The 15,525-nt window shown below is 44.4% G+C and overlaps 1 protein-coding gene across 1 annotated transcript in view; it reads right to left on the reverse strand.

Moving 5' to 3' along the window:
* SMC2 (structural maintenance of chromosomes 2) overlaps positions 1-15,525 on the reverse strand; it is a 291,284-nt gene that overhangs the window by 56,159 nt on the left and 219,600 nt on the right.

Consider the following 15,525-nt stretch of genomic DNA (forward strand, 5'->3'; position numbering starts at 1 on the left):
TGTTGATAACCCTTTCTCCAATCCTTCTTGGAGAAAAGATAAAATCCTAGGAATCCTAATCTTATTCCACGAGTAACACTTGGATTCGCACCAATAAAGATATCTACGCCATAGCTTATGGTAAATCTCCCTAGTAACAGGCTTAAGCGCCTGGATCAAGGTATCAACGACCGAGTCAGAGAAACTAGATTCGGATGATGGAAGGGTCCCTGAATGAGAAGGTCCTGCCTCAATGGAAGCTTCCACGGCTGCAGAGAGGACATGTCCACCAGATCGGCATACCAAGTCCTGCGAGGCCACGCAGGAGCGATGAGAATTACTGAAGCCCTCTCCTGTTTGATCCGAGCGATCACTCGGGAAAGGAGAGAAAACGGTGGAAACACATAAGCTAGGTTGAACGTCCAAGGCACTCCCAAGTCATCTACCAGTTCGGCCTGAGGATCCCTGGACCTGGATCTGTATCTCGGGAGCTTAGCATTCTGACGAGATGCCATAAGATCCAGCTCCGGTCTGTCCCATCTGAGAATCAGGTTGGCAAAGACCTCCGGATGGAGTTCCCACTCTCCCGGATGAAAACATAATTTATGCTTACCTGATAAATTCCTTTCTCCTGTAGTGTAGTCAGTCCATGGGTCATCATTCTTTAGTTGCCTGTAAATAAAATTTCAGGGCACGGACTACATCTAGATTGTGCAGAAGTCGTTACTTCTTTGAGGAAGGGTTAGGACACAATGATGGAACAACAATCTCTTGATTGATATTCTTGTTAGTGACTACCTTAGGTAAGAACCCAGGTTTAGTACGCAGAACTACCTTATCTGAATGAAAAATCAGATACGGAGAATCACAATGTAAGGCTGATAATTCAGAGACTCTACGAGCCGAGGAAATAGCCATTAAAAACAGAACTTTCCAAGATAACAGCTTGATATCAATGGAGTGAAGGGGTTCAAACGGAACACCCTGTAAAACGTTAAGAACTAAGTTTAAGCTCCACGGCGGAGCAACAGATTTAAACACAGGCTTAATCCTGGCCAAAGCCTGACAAAAAGCCTGAACGTCTGGAACTTCTGACAGACGCTTGTGTAAAAGGATGGACAGAGCTGAGATCTGTCCCTTTAACGAACTAGCAGATAAACCCTTTTCTAAACCTTCTTGTAGAAAAGACAATATCCTAGGAATCCTAACCTTACTCCATGAGAAACCCTTGGATTCGCACCAGTGTAAATATTTACGCCATATCTTATGGTAAATTTTCCTGGTAACAGGTTTCCTAGCCTGTATTAAGGTATCAATTACTGGCTCTGAAAATCCACGCTTTGGTAAAATTAAGCGTTCAATTTCCATGCAGTTAGCTTCAGAGAAATTAGGTTTTGATGTTTGAAAGGACCCTGAATTAGAAGGTCCTGTCTCAGAGGCAGAGACCAAGGTGGACAGGATGACATGTCCACTAGATCTGCATACCAGGTCCTGCGTGGCCACGCAGGCGCTATTAGAATCACTGATGCTTTCTCCTGTTTGATCCTTGCAATCAAACGAGGAAGCATCGGGAATGGTGGAAACACATAAGCCATCCTGAAGGTCCAAGGTGCTGTCAAGGCATCTATCAGGACCGCTCCCGGGTCCCTGGACCTGTAACGAGGAAGCTTGGCGTTCTGGCGAGACGCCATGAGATCCATATCTGGTTTGCCCCAACGTCGAAGCATTTGGGCAAAGACCTCCGGATGAAGTTCCCACTCCCCCGGATGAAAAGTCTGGCGACTTAGGAAATCCGCCTTCCAGTTGTCCACTCCTGGGATGTGGATCGCTGACAGGTGGCAAGAGTGAGACTCTGCCCAGCGAATTATCTTTGATACTTCCATCATCGCTAGGGAACTTCTTGTCCCTCCCTGATGGTTGATGTAAGCCACAGTCGTGATGTTGTCCGACTGAAACCTGATAAACCTCAGAGTTGCTAACTGAGGCCAAGCCAGTAGGGCATTGAGAACTGCTCTCAATTCCAGAATGTTTATTGGAAGGAGACTCTCCTCTTGAGTCCATGATCCCTGAGCCTTCAGGGAATTCCAGACAGCGCCCCAACCTAGAAGGCTGGCGTCTGTAGTTACAATTGTCCAGTCTGGTCTGCTGAAGGGCATCCCCCTGGACAGATGCGGCCGAGAAAGCCACCATAGAAGAGAATCTCTGGTCTCCTGATCCAGATTCAGCGTAGGGGACAAATCTGAGTAATCCCCATTCCACTGACTTAGCATGCACAATTGCAGCGGTCTGAGGTGCAGGCGTGCAAAAGGAACTATGTCCATTGCCGCTACCATTAAGCCGATTATCTCCATGCATTGAGCCACTGACGGGTGTTGAATGGAATGAAGGACACGGCAAGCATTTAGAAGCTTTGTTAACCTGTCCTCTGTCAGGTAAATTTTCATTTCTACAGAATCTATAAGAGTCCCCAAGAATGGAACTCTTGTGAGTGGTAAGAGAGAACTCTTCTCCTCGTTCACTTTCCACCCATGCGACCTTAGAAAAGCCAGTACTAACTCTGTATGAGACTTGGCAGTTTGAAAGCTTGACGCTTGTATCAGAATGTCGTCTAGGTACGGAGCTACCGAAATTCCTCGCGGTGTTATTACCGCCAGAAGAGAGCCCAGAACCTTTGTAAAGATTCTTGGAGCCGTAGCCAACCCGAAGGGAAGAGCTACAAACTGGTAATGCCTGTCTAGGAAGGCAAACCTTAGATACCGGTAATGTTCTCTGTGAATCGGTATGTGAAGGTAAGCATCCTTTAAATCCACTGTGGTCATGTACTGACCTCTTTGGATCATGGGTAAGATTGTCCGAATAGTTTCCATCTTGAACGATGGAACTCTTAGGAATTTGTTTAGGATCTTTAAATCCAATATTGGTCTGAAGGTACCCTCTTTTTTGGGAACCACAAACAGATTTGAGTAAAACCCTTGTCCGTGTTCCGACCGCGGAACTGGGTGGATCACTCCCATTAGTAAAAGGTCTTGTACACAGCGTAGAAACGCCTCTTTCTTTATCTGGTTTGTTGACAACCTTGAAAGGTGAAATCTCCCTTGTGGAGGAGAAGCTTTGAAGTCCAGAAGATATCCCTGAGATATGATCTCCAACGCCCAGGGATCCTGGACATCTCTTGCCCAAGCCTGGGCGAAGAGAGAGAGTCTGCCCCCCACTAGATCCGCTTCCGGATCGGGGGCCCTCACTTCATGCTGTCTTAGGGGCAGCAGCAGGTTTTCTGGCCTGCTTGCCCTTGTTCCAGGTCTGGTTAGGTTTCCAGCCTTGTCTGTAGCGAGCAACAGCTCCTTCCTGTTTTGGAGCAGAGGAAGTTGATGCTGCTCCTGCCTTGAAGTTACGAAAGGCACGAAAATTAGACTGTCTAGCCCTAGGTTTGGCTCTGTCTTGAGGCAGGGCATGGCCTTTACCTCCTGTAATATCAGCGATAATTTCTTTCAAACCGGGCCCGAATAAAGTCTGCCCCTTGAAAGGTATGTTAAGTAATTTCGATTTAGAAGTTACATCAGCTGACCAGGATTTTAGCCACAGCGCTCTGCGTGCCTGAATGGCGAATCCGGAATTCTTAGCCGTAAGTTTAGTTAAATGTACTACGGCATCAGAAATAAATGAATTAGCTAGCTTAAGGGTTTTAAGCTTAAGTGAAATCTCATCTAATGTCGCTGAGTCAAGGGTGTCTTCCAGAGACTCAAACCAAAATGCAGCCGCAGCCGTGACAGGCGCAATGCATGCAAGGGGTTGTAATATAAAACCTTGTTGAACAAACATTTTCTTAAGGTAACCCTCTAACTTTTTATCCATTGGATCTGAAAAAGCACAGCTATCCTCCACCGGGATAGTGGTACGCTTAGCTAAAGTAGAAACTGCTCCCTCCACCTTAGGGACCGTTTGCCATAAGTCCCGTGTGGTGGCGTCTATTGGAAACATTTTTCTGAATATAGGAGGGGGTGAGAAAGGCACACCGGGTCTGTCCCACTCCTTAGTAATAATTTCAGTAAGTCTTTTAGGTTTAGGAAAAACGTCAGTACTCGTCGGTACCGCAAAATATTTATCCAACCTACACATTTTCTCTGGGATTGCAACTGTGTTACAATCATTCAGAGCCGCTAACACCTCCCCTAGCAACACACGGAGGTTTTCCAGCTTAAACTTAAAATTTGAAATGTCTGAATCCAATTTATTTGGATCAGATCCGTCACCCGCAGAATGAAGCTCTCCGTCCTCATGCTCTGCATATTGTGACGCAGTATCAGACATGGCCCTAGCATTATCAGTATACTCTGTTCTCATCCCAGAGTGATCTCGTTTACCTCTAAGTTCTGGCAATTTAGACAAAAACTTCAGTCATAACATTAGCCATGTCTTGTAAAGTGATTTGTAATGGCCGCCCTGATGTACTTGGCGTTACAATATCACGCACCTCCTGAGCGGGAGATGCAGGTACTGACACGTGAGGCAAGTTAGTCGGCATAACTTCCCTCTCGTTGTCTGGTGAATGTTGCTTAACATGTACAGATTGACTTTTATTTAAAGTAGCATCAATGCAATTAGTACATAAATTTCTATTGGGCTCCACCTCGGCTTTTGAACATATTGCACAAAGAGTTTCCTCTGAGTCAGACATGTTTAAACAAACTAGCAATTAGACTAGCAAGATTGGAAATACTTTTCAACTAAATTTACAAGCAATATGTAAAAACGTTACTGTGCCTTTAAGAAGCACACAAAAACTGTCACAGTTGAATAACAATGAACCGGATTAGTTATATAAGCCAAAATTATCAAAGGATTGCACACATTAGCAATGGATGATTAACCCTTAATATCAGAAAAAAACTTATAACAATTGACAATATAAACGTTTTTATCACAGTCAAGCACAGTCTCACAGGTCTGCTGTGAGTGATTACCTCCCTCAAAACTAGTTTTGAAGACCCCTGAGCTCTGTGGAGACGTCCTGGATCATGCAGGGAGAAAAAGACAGACTGTGACTGAATTTCTGATGCGTAGTAAAAGCGCCAAAATAGGCCCCTCCCACTCACACTACAACAGTGAGGGGAGCTCAGTAAACTGTTTTAATTTAAAACAACGACAGCCATGTGGAAAATAAAGCCCAAAACAATTTTCACCAAGTACCTCAGATAATTAAACGATTTAACATGCCAGCAAACGTTTAAAATCAAATATATGAAATGTCTTTAAAAAGCCTGCTGCTAGTCGCTCCCACTGCAAGTTAGGCTAAAAGATATATGCATACAGTATTTTCCCAGTTAAGTGCCATTCCCCAGAAATACTTAAGTGTTAACATATATACATGTCAGCCTGATACCAGTTGCTACTACTGCATTTAAGGCTGTACTTACATTATATCGGTATTAGCAGTATTTTCAAAGTCAATTCCATTCCTTAGAAAATAATATACTGCAACATACCTCTTTGCAGGTGAACCTGCCCGCTGTCCCCTGATCTGAAGTTACCTTACTCCTCAGAATGGCCGAGAACAGCAAACGGATCTTAGTTACGTCCGCTAAGATCATATACAAAAACTCAGGTAGATTCTTCTTCAAATTCTGCCTGAGAAGGAAACACACTCCGGTGTCGTTTAAAATAACAAACTTTTGATTGAAGATATAAAAACTAAGTTTAATCACCACAGTCCTCTCACACATCCTATCTATTAGTTGGGTGCAAGAGAATGACTGGGTGTGACGTAGAGGGGAGGAGCTATATAGCAGCTCTGCTTGGGTGATCCTCTTGCACTTCCTGTTGGGGAGGAGTTAATATCCCATAAGTAATGATGACCCGTGGACTGACTACACTTAACAGGAGAAAGGTCTGTCTGCTCAACAAATCCGCTTCCCAGTTGTCCACTCCTGGGATCTATATTGCTGACAGATAACAAATAACAAGAATGAGCCTCCGCCCACCGAATTATTTTGGATACTTCTGTTATCGCTAAGGAACTCCTTTGTTCCTACCTGATGATTGATGTAAGCCACAGTAAGCCTTGAGACACGATTTCTAGTGTCCAGGGATCCTGAACGTCTACCCCCTACTAGATCTGGTCCCGGATCGGGGGCCGCCCCTTCATGCTGTCTTGGTAGCAGCAGCAGGCTTCTTGGGTTGTTTAATCTTGTTCCAAGCCTGGTGGGGGCTCCAGGGGGGCTTGGCTTGTGAATAATTCCCTTCCTGTTTAGCGGAAGAGGGGACTCCCTTGAAATTTCGAAAGGAACGAAAATTACTCTGTCGCCCCCTTTGCTTAGATGTTTTGTCTTGAAATGTCAGAAATGATTTCCTTTAAGTCAGGCACGAAAAGGGTCTTTCCCTTGAAAGGAATAGCCAAAAGCTTGGATTTAGAGGACACATCCGCAGACCAAGATTTTAACCATAAAGCTCTTCGTGCTAAGAAAGGAAAGGAACCCTTGTCTGTGGAATTAATGAACTCTTTTCTAGATTCACATTCCACCCGTGAGTCCTTATAAAAGATAGGACAATGTCGGTATGAGACTGTCAGCTGATATGACGACGCCTAGATCCTACTATCGTCCAGAAAAAGCACCACTGCAATGCCTCACGGTCTCAGAACTGCTAGCAGCGACCCCAGATCCTTTGTGAAACTCTGGGTAACGTGGCAAGATCGAAAGGAAGAGCCACAAACTGAAAATGTTTGTCCAGAAGGCAAACCTCCGGAACTTGTGATGATCTCTGTGGACAGGAACATCAAGATATGCATCCTCTAGATCCACGGTAGTCATAATTGGCCCTCCTGGATCAATGGAAGAATGGTATTCAAACAGCTTGCTAGCACACAAGCAAGGTGCAAATAGCTACAGCTGAATTCACACTGCAAACCCTTTGCTTGCTTAGACAGGTAACCGACAGCTAACCGACAAGCCACTACAGCTGGTCGAAAAGTTTCCATCTTGAATGATGAAACTCTTAAAAACCTGTTTAGACTCTTGAGATCTAAGATAGGTTTGAAAATTCCCTCTGTTCCGGGAAACACAAACAGATTTGTATAAAATCCCAGTTCCCATTCCTAAATTGGAACGGGACAAAAAAAACGAAAGGTAGGTCTCCTACACAGTGTAAGAACCTCTCTCCTCACCTGGTCTGCAGACAATCGAAAGAGAAGGAATCTTCCAATGGGGGAAGAATATCTGAATGCCAGCTGGTTATCCCTGAAACACTCTTTTCTAATGTCTAGGGACACCAACAACTTAGCTATATGCTCCCACACCAGTGACAGCAGCAGCACACAGATGGTTAACTTAGCACAACCCCTAGTGTGTGAACCATAATAAAATATAGCCCATAAGGACTATCCTTCCCTAAGGAATGACGTCTAACCACCTAGCTGAACAGCTAGGGAAAACAGTCATAGGAAACAGAGTTTGGTAATTTAATAAATGCAATCTTGTGCATGGTATGTATTTATGGGGTACTTTTAAAACGCGGCTAAATACCCGTAAGGGTTTCAAGGCGCTGCTCATTTTATCGACCTCGAGAGGATGAAAGGCTGAGTGGACCTCGCCAGTGATCAAACCTCCAACCCTTGGGTTGCTACAAAGATCAGCCACAGTGCAGTAGCATGCCGAGCTATCTGCCTGGCATCTAAATTAACCTAGCGGCTGAGTATGCTGACTCAGCCTCAGTCACAAGGATGAACTTTCCAACAAAGCAGCTGAAATCTGTGGAATAATGCACACAGAACAAGCCTTTATTAACTCTGATATTCTCTTGAGAACAGGCACCATCCTCTGCTGCAAAGGCTGACAGAACAAATAAAACAGCCGCAAAACTCTTAATAAAAATTTAACAGCAAAATTTTACTGATTCTTTAAATATTAAAGGAAAGTGTTATGTCTGTCATGCAGGCACCAGTCGCTGCAAATAGACATCGCTACGTATATACAAAGCACAGTCTAAGCTAGGAACCGCAGAGCACTGCATGTGGTTCAAAAACCCGAATTTGGGCACCCCATGTAGAATATTACAGCAGGCATTGCCCGGTGACCCCATACTCCTAACAGTCCCTGCCGTAGACAGAGAATCACAATAAAATTGTAATCAGTAAAGGATGCTACTGCCACTTTAAAATGTAAACAGAATAACAACATTCCTTTATATGAGCTGTAGAAATAAAAAACAACAACTATACAGCTACAGTTAGGAACGAATGCATAATCCATGACCTGGCCACTGTATCACAGGACCCTTTATGGTATACATTACAGTGGACCTAGATGGTTACATGTGCGGTTACATGATATAAAAGAAGGGCACACTGACTGTTCAAATATGTAATTTTTCACTGCAGTAGAAGGACCGTAAATGTACCCCCCCTTCAGCAGTGTGTTCCCCGGTTAACCGGAATTCCACCACCACAGGATGTGTGAACAACTAATATGGTGAACCCGTAGAAAGGGGGGAACAGATACTGAAACATGCTCAGCTCCTCTCAACTATATTGGAACTTGGAGTCCATAGAAAGGATAGAATACAAGGCGCGCAAACCATGGCGCGTATTCTAGCCCCACCCATCATGGGCGTTTCAGTTATCCCGGAGTTAAAACATGGCAACTGAAACCATCGGAGAACCGCATGGCATAAAAGTTAAACTAGCCAGCTTCCCGACCACAGATAACCCCTCAGCAACCTTTCCTGTAATGTCCATAAACAATGTGACAATAAACAGTGCGTAGCAAAATATCTTTCCCAATCGGCTGCTGTAAAAAGCCATAGGGAACTAGACATGTACAAACACACGCATGTATATAACATAAGCCGTTCGGGTATATCAATTAACAAACCTCCCTGTCGGCAGTTAACATAAAAATAAGCCCCAACCTGATTAATATTTTTGTTGTAATAGAAAGGGCATGAAAACACAGGTATTTCTCTGTCGGCTACTCTCTATTTAATATGAACAAGCCGTCAGAGAAAAAAAGCCCTGCAAACACAAAGTGGAAGCAGCGACTACTCAAACCCCGGTTAACCCCTCTACACGGATAACCCTTGGGCTGCAAACAATTCTCTGGGCTGCAAACCTATAGTAAAGGAAGCCCTTGAAACCAGTACTAAAAGGGGAACCCTTCCGGACTGCAAACCTATTAGCAATTATGAGGTAGTACCAAAGGGAGTCTATATGGGTTTGGAGGCAACATGCAAACTGCTCAATAACTTATCCTCTCTTGGTCAGATAGGGATAAAGTTATGAAGTGTCCCCAATTAATAAGGCAGAGTGAGAAATCAACCCCCACACATCAGATAGGTAAGGATACAGTCTATTCTGAGTTAATCTTATGTCCCAGAATAATAAAGACTGCACTTACCTCCATGCTGAGTAACAGCATGAAAAACGTCCCACAGGATCAAGAGGTCTTCTCCCTCCAGCAGCTCTGTGGACACAGAAGGGCCTTAGTTAATATATGCTAAGACCATGATCCAAAAGGGCAGCACACATCATGGGAGGCACAGAGAAAATAGAATTCCTCCAGTTCCCATTGCTTTGAAGCACCAGATGCTTCTCTTTTTAGTAACTGAAGAGACTGATCTGGTCTAGGCTACACCCTAAACAAAGTAGCACACTTAGGCACTACACAAAAAATAAAAAACTCTTGATTGAAGAATCTAAACTAACAACTCACTTTACCTCTTCCTATCACTAACACAGGCAAAGAGAATGACTGGAGTGGGAGGGAAGGGAGGAGCTATATATACAGCTCTGCTGTGGAGCTCTTTGCCTCCTCCTGCTGACCAGGAGGCGATATCCCATAAGGATGAAATCCGTGTACTCGTCATATCTTGTAAAAGAAAGGGAGGTAGGAGATGAATCCCTACGACCGCTAACAGAGAACCCTTGAAAAGATTTCCCATGAGTGAAACCATAAAAATCAACAGGCAATATTCTTCACATCCCTCTGACAAACACTGTACTCTGAGAAGAATTGGGCTTCAGAATGCTTAGAAGCGCTTATCATAGAAGAATCATAAAAAACAAAATTTATGCTTACCTGATAAATTTCTCTCTCTTGTGGTGTATCCAGTCCACGGGTTCATCCATTACTTGTGGGATATTCTCCTTCCCAACAGGAAGTTGCAAGAGGACACCCACAGCAGAGCTGTCTATATAGCTCCTCCCCTAACTGCCACTCCCAGTCATTTGACCGAAGACAAGCAAGAAAAAGGAGAAACTATAGGGTGCAGTGGTGACTGTAGCTTAAAAATAAAAAACACCTGCCTTAAATTGACAGGGCGGGCCGTGGTCTGGATACACAAGAGAAAGAAATTTATCAGGTAAGCATAAATTTTGTTTTCTCTTGTAAGGTGTATCCAGTCCACGGGTTCATCCACTGTGGGATACCAAAGCTTTAGGACACGGATGAAGGGAGGGACAAGGCAGGAACTTAAACGGAAGGCACCACTGCCTGCAAGACCTTTCTCCCAAAAATAGACTCCGAGGAAGCAAAAGTATCAAATTTGTAGAATTTAGAAAAAGTATGAAGCGAAGACCAAGTCGCCGCCTTACAAATCTGTTCAACAGAGGCCTCATTTTTAAAAGCCCATGTGGAAGCTACCGTTCTAGTGGAATGAGCTGTAATTCTTTCAGGAGGCTGCTGGCCAGCAGTCTCATAAGCTAAACGGATTATGCTTCTCAGCCAAAAAGAAAGAAGATGCCGAAGCCTTTTGGCCTCTCCTCTTTCCAGAGTAGACAACAAACAATGCAGATGTTTGACGAAAATCCTTAGTAGCTTGTAAATAAAACTTTAAAGCACAAACCACGTCAAGATTGTGTAATAGACGTTCCTTCTTAGAAGAAGGATTAGGACACAGTGACGGAACTACGATCTCCTGATTTATATTCTTATTAGATACCACCTTAGGAAGAAATCCAGGTTTGGTACGCAACTCTACCTTATCTGTATGGAATATCAGATAAGGGGAATCACACTGTAAGGCAGATAACTCTGAAACTCTTCGAGCCAAAGAGATAGCTACCAAAAACAGAACTTTCCAAGATAAAAGCTTGATATCTATGGAATGCAAAGGTTCAAACGGAACCCCTTGAAGAACTTTAAGAACTAAATTTAAACTCCATGGCGGAGCAACAGGTTTAAACACAGGCTTTATTCTAACTAAAGCCTGACAAAACGCCTGAACGTCTGGAACATCTGCCAGACGCTTGTGCAGAAAAATAGACAGAACAGAAATCTGTCCCTTTAAGGAACTAGCCGACAAACCCTTCTCCAATCCTTCTTGGAGAAAAGATAATATAGTAGGAATCCTGACTTTACTCCATGAGTAACCCTTGGATTCACACCAATGAAGATATTTACACCATATCTTATGATAGATTTTCCTTGTAACAGGCTTTCGAGTCTGAATAAAGGTATCAATGACCGACTCGGAGAAACCACGTTTTGATAAAATCAAGCGTTCAATCTCCAAGCAGTCAGTCGCAGAGAAATTAGATTTGGATGTTTGAATGGACCTTGGAGTAGAAGGTCCTGCCTCAGCGGCAGAGTCCATGGTGGAAGGATTGACATGTCCACCAGATCTGCATACCAAGTCCTGCGTGGCCACGCAGGTGCTATCAAAATCACCAAAGCTCTCTCCTGCTTGATCTTGGCAATCAGACGAGGGAGGAGAGGAAATGGTGGGAACACATAAGTCAGGCTGAAGGACCAGGGCACTGCTAGAGCATCTATCAGCGCTGCCTGGGGATCCCTTGACCTGGACCCGTAACAGGGAAGCTTGGCGTTCTGACGAGACGCCATCAGATACACTTCTGGTTTGCCCCATAGTTGAATCAGCTGGACAAATACCTCCGGATGAAGCTCCTACTCCCCCGGATGAAAAGTCTGCCAACTTAGAAAATCCGCCTCCCAGTTCTCTACTCCTGGGATATGGATAGCTGAGAGATGGCAAGAGTGAACCTCTGCCCATAGAATTATCTTTGAAACCTCCAACATTGCCAGGGGGCTTCTTGTCCCCCCCTGATGGTTGATATAGGCTACAGTCGTGATTGTCCGACTGAAATCTGATGTACCTGACCGCAGCTAGTTGAGGCCAAGCCTGAAGAGCATTGAATATCGCTCTCAGTTCCAGAATGTTTATCGGAAGGAGGGCTTCCTCCTGAGTCCACGAACCCTGAGCCTTCAGGAAGTTCCAGACTGCGCCCCAGCCCAGAAGGCTGGCATCTGTCGTGACTATAGTCCACTCTGGCCTGCAGAAACTCATTCCCCTGGACAAATGGACCAGAGAGAACCACCAGAGAAGAGAATCCCTGGTCTCTTGATCCAGATTTAGCAGAGGGGACAAATCTGGGTAATCCCCATTCCACTGATTGAGCATGCAAAGTTGCAGTGGTCTGAGATGTAGGCGGGCAAACGGAACTAAGTCCATTGCCGCTACCATTAGGCCGATTACTTCCATACACTGAGCCACTGACGGCCGAGAAGTGGAATGAAGAGCACGGCAGGAAGTTAGAAGCTTTGATAACCTGACCTCTGTCAGAAAAAATTTCATTTCTACTGAATCTATCAGTGTTCCTAGGAAGGAAACTCTTGTGAGAGGGGAGAGAGAACTCTTTCCTTCGTTCACCTTCCACCCGTGAGACCTCAGAAAGGCCAGAACAATGTCCGTATGGGACTTGGCGATTTGAAAAGTCGACGCCTGTATCAGAATGTCGTCTAGGTAAGGAGCCACCGCTATGCCCCGTGGCCTTAGAACCACCAGTAGGGACCCTAGAACCTTCGTAAAGATTCTTGGTGCCATGGCTAACCCGAAGGGAAGAGCCACAAACTGGTAATGCCTGTCTAAGAAGGCGAACCTGAGGAACTGATGATGATCTCTGTGAATCGGAATGTACAGATAAGCATCCTTTAAGTCCACGGTAGTCATATATTGACCCTCGTGGATCATAGTGAGGATGGTTCGGATAGTCTCCATCTTGAAGGATGGGACCCTGAGAAATTTGTTTAGGATCTTGAGATCCAAGATTGGTCTGAAAGTTCCCTCTTTTTTGGGAACTATAAAAAGATTTGAATAGAAGCCCTGCCCCTGTTCCTGCTTTGGAACTGGGTGGATCACTCCCATAACCAGCAGGTCTTGAACACAACGTAAGAATGCCTCTCTCTTTATCTGGTTTACAGATAATTGTGAGAGATGAAATCTCCCCTTTGGAGATGAAGCTTTGAAATCCAGAAGATATCCCTGGGAAACAATCTCTAATGCCCAGGTATCCTGGACGTCTCTTGCCCAAGCCTGGGCGAAGAGAGAGTCTGCCCCCCACTAGATCCGGTCCCGGATCGGGGGCTACTCCTTCATGCTGTCTTAGAGGCAGCCGCAGGTTTCTTGGCCTGCTTCCATTTAATCCAAGCCTGGTTAGGTCTCCAGACTGGTTTGGACTGGGCGAAATTTCCCTCTTGTTTTGCATTACAGGAAACTGAAGCTGCGCCACTCTTGAAGTTTCGAAAGGAACGAAAATTATTCTGCTTGGTCCTTAACTTATTGGACCTATCCGGAGGAAGGGCGTGACCTTTTCCTCCAGTAATATCAGAAATGATCTCCTTCAGACCGGGCCCGAATAGGGTCTGTCCCTTGAAGGGGATGTTAAGAAGCTTAGACTTTGAAGTAACGTCTGCTGACCAGGATTTAAGCCATAGCGCCCTACGCGCCAAAATGGTAAAACCTGAATTCTTAGCCGTTAGCTTGGCTAAATGAAAAATTGCGTCAGAAATAAAGGAGTTAGCTAACTTAAGAGCTTTAATCCTGTCTAGAATATCGTCTAACGGGGTCTCCACCTGTAGAGCCTCCTCAAGAGACTCAAACCAAAAAGCCGCTGCAGCAGTAACTGGGGCAATGCATGCAAGAGGCTGGAGAATAAAACCTTTATGTATAAAAATTTTCTTAAGGAGACCCTCCAATTTTTTATCCATAGGATCTAGGAAAGCACAACTGTCCTCGACGGGGATAGTTGTACGCTTAGCTAGGGTGGAGACTGCTCCCTCCACCTTAGGAACCGTCTGCCACGAGTCCCGTATGGGTGCATCTATGGGAAACATCTTTTTAAAAGCAGGAGGGGGAGAGAACGGCACACCTGGTCTATCCCATTCCTTAGTAATAATTTCCGAAAATCTCTTAGGGACTGGAAAAACATCGGTGTAAACAGGTACTGCAAAGTATTTGTCCATTTTACACAATTTCTCTGGAACCACAACGGGGTCACAGTCATTCAGAGTCGCTAAAACCTACCTAAGCAACAAGCGGAGGTGTTCAAGCTTAAATTTAAACGCTGTCATCGCAGAATCAGACTGAAGTAACTCCTTCCCTGAGTCTGAAATGTCACCCACAGATAGAAGCTCACCTGCCTCGGCTTCTGAGCATTGTGAGGGTATATTGGACACAGGCAATAAAGCGTCAGAAAGCTCTTTATTAATTCTAGCCCCAGAGCTGTCTCGCTTTCCTTGTAGCCCTGGCAGTTTGGAGAATACCTCTGTGAGGGTAGCATTCATAACTGCCGCCATGTCCTGTAAGGTAAAAGAATTAGACGCGCTAGATGTACTTGGCGTCACTTGAGCGGGAGTTATAGGTTCTGACACATGGGGAGAATTAGATGGCATAATCTCCCTCTTTTCAGTCAGAAAATCCCCTGGAGATAAATCTTTAAGCGCCATAATATGGTCTTTATAGTTTATAGAAATATCAGTACATTTGGTACACATTCTAAGAGGGGGTTTTACAATGGCTTCCAAACATATTGAACAAGGAGTTTCCTCTATGTCAGACATGTTTAACAGACTAGTAATGAGACAAGCAAGCTTGGAAAACACTTTAATAAAGGTGAAACAGTAATTAAACAAAAACGTTACTGTGCCTTTAAGAGAAAAAAACTAGCACTTAAACTGCAAAACAGTGAAAAAATACAGTAAAATCTTTGAAATTTTTACAGTGTTAATAAGGGACTAAAGCAGCATTGCACCCACTTGCAAATGGATGATTAACCCCTTAGGCCCCAAACCGGATAGAAAAACTTTAAAAAAACGTTAAAAATCAAATGAGCACCATGCCATAGCTGAGGCTCCTACCTGCCCTTAAATACGATTTTGTGCAGAAATAACCCCTTTGAAATGGTTCTCAGATGCCAGAGGACTCTTCCAGGGAAGCTGGATGTCTCAGTCTGTATTAAAACTGCGCAGTTAGAGCGCTAAAATAGGCCCCTCCCACCATGTACTGGATGTCAGAGGGGCCTTAAGAAAATACTCCTAGGAGTATCTGACTAGCCATGTGGAAACTAGGCCCCAAATAAAGACTTATCTCCCTCAGAGAAAAAAACGTCCTATTTATTTGAAATCATGTAAACGTTTTGTCACTAAGCAATATGAATATTAACATGAGTATTACCCTGTTATGTAAGCATGATCCCAGTCGCTATTAAATCACTGCATCAGGCTTACCTCAAATACACAAGGCTCTGTCAGCATTTTCTAG

This window comes from Bombina bombina, chromosome 2, assembly GCF_027579735.1.
Source record: "Bombina bombina isolate aBomBom1 chromosome 2, aBomBom1.pri, whole genome shotgun sequence".
In the NCBI taxonomy this organism is placed as follows: domain Eukaryota; kingdom Metazoa; phylum Chordata; class Amphibia; order Anura; family Bombinatoridae; genus Bombina; species Bombina bombina.